This window comes from Orycteropus afer, unplaced genomic scaffold (assembly GCF_000298275.1).
Source record: "Orycteropus afer afer isolate SDZICR_OR568_19922 unplaced genomic scaffold, OryAfe1.0 scaffold00048, whole genome shotgun sequence".
NCBI lineage: Eukaryota > Metazoa > Chordata > Mammalia > Tubulidentata > Orycteropodidae > Orycteropus > Orycteropus afer.
In genome coordinates, this window is record NW_006921635.1 from 893887 (window position 1) to 898018 (window position 4132).

A 4132-nucleotide genomic window follows, 5' to 3' on the forward strand; every position below is an offset into this window, starting at 1 on the left:
CTGCGGAATAACTACTTCCAGCTGCCGAGCCACTCAGCCAGGCCCAGCCAGGTTGACACACAAACTAAACCACCACACACCCCACAAGTACCTTATTTTGCATTAATAGCAAGCTATCCAATCATTTTGGTGCCACAAAAACCTCATTTGCACAGTTCTACCCAGTCATTTAGGAGCTCTAGTAGCATAGTGCCTAAGGCACTTGATTGCTAACCAGATGGCTGGCGGTTCAAACCCACCAGTCACTCCTCGGAAGGAAGGTTGGGCAATCCTACTTCCGTAGTGATACCGCCTCGGAAACCCAAGGAGGGGTCGCTATGAGTCGGGGCCGACTCGACGGCACATAACAACAACAACAACAACCCAGTCATTTGGTGGGAGTTACAAAGACTATGGCTGTTGTTGTTAGGTGCCGTCGAGTCGTCTCCGACTCATAGCGACCCCACGCACAGCAGAACGAAACACTGCCCAGTCCCGTACCAGCTCCATGATCCCTGCTATACTCGAGCCCATCGCTGCAGCCACTGTGTCAATCCATCTCGTTGAGGGCCTCCCCCTCTTTCGTCGACCCTCCACCTTACCAAGCATGTCATCCTTCTCCAGGGCATGGTCCCTTCTGACAACATGACCAAAGTAGGTGAGACGAAGTCTGGCCATTCTCACTTCCAAGGAGCATTCTGGCTGCACTTCCTCCAGGACAGATCTGTTAGTTTTTTAGCAGTCCACGGTACTTTCAGCATTCTCCGCCAGCACCACAACTCAAAAGCATCAACTCTTCTTCGGTCTTCCTTATCATTGTCCAGCTCTCACATGCATCTGAGGTGACTGAAAATACCATGGCTTGTGTCAGGCGCACCTTAGTCCTCAAGGAAACATCTTGGCTCTTCAGCACTTGAAAGAGGTCCTTTGCAGCCAACTTGCCCAGTGCTGTATGTCATCTGATGTCCTGACTGCTGCTTCCATTGGCATCGATTGTAGAACCAAGCAATGTAAAGTCTTTTGACAACTTCAATCTTTTCTCCATTTATCATGCTGCTACTTATAGGTCCAGTTGTGAGGATTTTTGTTTTCTTTATATTGAGATGTAATCCATACTGCAGACTGTATTCTTCAATCTTCATCAGTAAGTGCTTCAAGTCATCCTCACTGTCAGCAAAGTTGTGTCATCAGCGTATCGCAGGTTGTTAATGATTCTTCCTCCAATCCTGATGCCACATTCTGGCTAGAATGGCCATATTAAGCAATTCACTGCACACAGTACAAAGGCAGCCAAGGCAGCCATGTTGTCGTTGTTGTTATGAGCCGTCAAGTCGGCCCTGACTCATACCAACCCCTCCTTGGGTTTCCGAGGCGGTATCACTATGGAAGTAGATTGCCCAACCTTCCTTCTGAGGACTGGCTGGTGGATTTTTGTCCTTTCATGAATCCCCTGGCTCCCTGGTCATTCCTTTCTTGTCCCTGTCACCCTGAGCAGGGGAGGAGCCGTCCTCAGGGAGAAACCGCGTCTGAATGTGTTGCTCAGGGGCTGATGCCTCCAGTCACACTGCCTCTCTGGTCCAGGATGGGGCAGGGAGGGAGGAAGCCCCAGGGTGGGCTTGGGGACAGGTTAGAGGTCCCTTGCTTCCGTCTCCAGAAGACCCTTTGGGACCCGGATCTGCATTTCCTCCATAGGCCCGCCCCACCCACTTTTTCTTTAAATTTTGTTTATTTGTTGTTTAGAATCTACACACCAACACATACACAATCCAACAGTTTCCACATTATTTGTTGTTTAGAATCTACACACCAACACATACACAATCCACTCAGCAACCTGGTTACATTCTTCAAGCTGTGCAACCATTCACGCCTTCCTTTTGTGAGTGGCTCTTCCTCCATTAATATAAACTCACCGCCCTCTAAGGTTTCCTTTTAATTTTTTGAGTTGCTGTCAGTTTGATCCCATATATAGATCTTAAAAGAGCATAATACTCAAAGTAGGCCCCCCCCCCTTTTTTTTTTTTTACTATTTAAGCTCAACTATTGTTTGGTTTTAAGATGACTTCAAGGGATATTTTTGGTTTAAAGCTTAACGATAATGTCTAGGCAAGAGTTTCATGGGTTCATCCACCCTCTAGAAGAAGGAACAAGTCTGTCTTGGAAGAAGCACGGCCAGAGTGCTCCTTAGAAGGGAGGCTGGTGAGACTGTCTCACGTTATCAGAGGGAATCAGTCCTGGAGAATGCCATCGTGCTTGGTACAGTAGAAACAAAAAAGCCAAACTCACTGCCATCAAGTCAGATCTCACGCATAGTGACCCTTCCTTGGGTTTCCGAGGTGGCATCTACAGAGGTAGATGACCCAACTTTCCTTCCAAGGAGTGGCTGGGGGGTTTGAACCGTCAGCCTTCTGGTTAGCAGTCAGATGCCTTAGGCACTACACCACCAGAGCTCCTTAACTCTTACTGGTGAAGTAGAGGGTTAGCAAAAAGGAGGAAAACCCTCAATGGGATGGGTTGGCACTGTGGCTGCAACAATGGGCTCCATATGGCAACAATTGTGAGGCTGGCACAGGACTGGACAGTGTTTCATCCTGTTGTACATGAGTCAGAATCAACTTGACAGCACTAACACCAACAACATAACCCCCCATGGCTCCAATTTAGAGTCTATGAGAATTTGAAATTCTGTTCTGCATTTTCCCCCTTTAGGTCAAGATTCTTCTATGGAAACTTTGATAAAAATGTTTAGGCATCCCACCCACTTCTTATCTGCTGCCTCTCTTGTTCTTGACCAAAGACCATCTCTGCAGTTAGCTTCCTTATAGCTTGGTTTCCCTCAAGACTCCTGAGAGATTTCTCAAAGCTCTGGCCAATTAACAGGACTATTATTCAAATTTACACACCAATCAGTAAAGCCAAAGAGGAAGAAATGGAAGATTTTTACCAACTTCTGCAGTCTGAAATTGACCAAACATGCAGTCAAGATGTACGATAATTACTGGTGATTGGAATGCAAAAGTTTGAAACAAAGAAGAATCATCCGTAATTGGAAAGTATGACCTTGGTGATAGAAATGACGTGGGTGTTTGCATGACAGAATTTGGTAAGACCAATGACTTATTCAGGGAAAAATCCCTTTTTTCAACAACATAAACAGCGACTATACACGTGGACCTTGCCAGATGAAATACACAGGAATCAAATCGACTGCATCTGTGCAAAGAGGCAATGGGAAATTCAGCATCATCAGTCAAAACAAGGCCAGAAGCTGACTGTGGAACAGACCATCAATTGCTCATGTGAAAGTTCAAGTTGAAGCTGAAGAAAATGAAAACAAGTCCATGAGAGCCAAAATATGACTTTCATTATATCCCACCTGACTATCTGAAGAATAGGTTTGACACATTGACACCAATGACCAAAGATCAGAGGAGTTATGGGATGACATTAAGAACATCATACATGAAGAAAGCAAAAGGTCATTAAAAAGACAAGAAAGGAAGAAAACACCAAAATAAATGTCAAAAGAGGCTCTGACACTTGCTCTTGAATGGAGAGTAGCTAAAGCAGATGGAAGGATTCTATTGGCAAAATATTGAATGATGCAGGAAGCATCAAAAGAAGATGGAAGAAATACATAGAGTCATTGTACCTAAAAGAATTGGTCGATGTTCAACCATTTCAGGAGGTGGCATATGATGAAGAACCAATGGTATTGAAGGAAGAAGTCCAAGTTGCATTGGAGGAATTGGTGAAAAACAAGGCTCTAGGAATTGACGGAATACCCAGTGAGATGTTTCAGCAAACAGATGCAGCGCTGGAGGTGCTTTCTCATTTATACCAAGAAATTTGGAAGACAGTTTCTTGGGTAACCGACTGGAAGAGATCAATATTTGTACCCAATCCAAGGAAAAGTTATCCAGCTGAATGTGGGAATTATCGAACAATATCATTAATATCACATGCAAGTAAAATTTTGCTGCAGATAATTAAAAAATGGTTGCCGCAGTATATTGACAGGGAACTGTCAGAAATTTAGGCTGGATTCAGAAGAGGATGTGGAATGAGAGATAGCATTGCTGATGTCAGATGGATCTTGGCTGAAAGCAAAGAATACCAGAAAGATGTTTACTTGTGTTTTATTGACTATGCA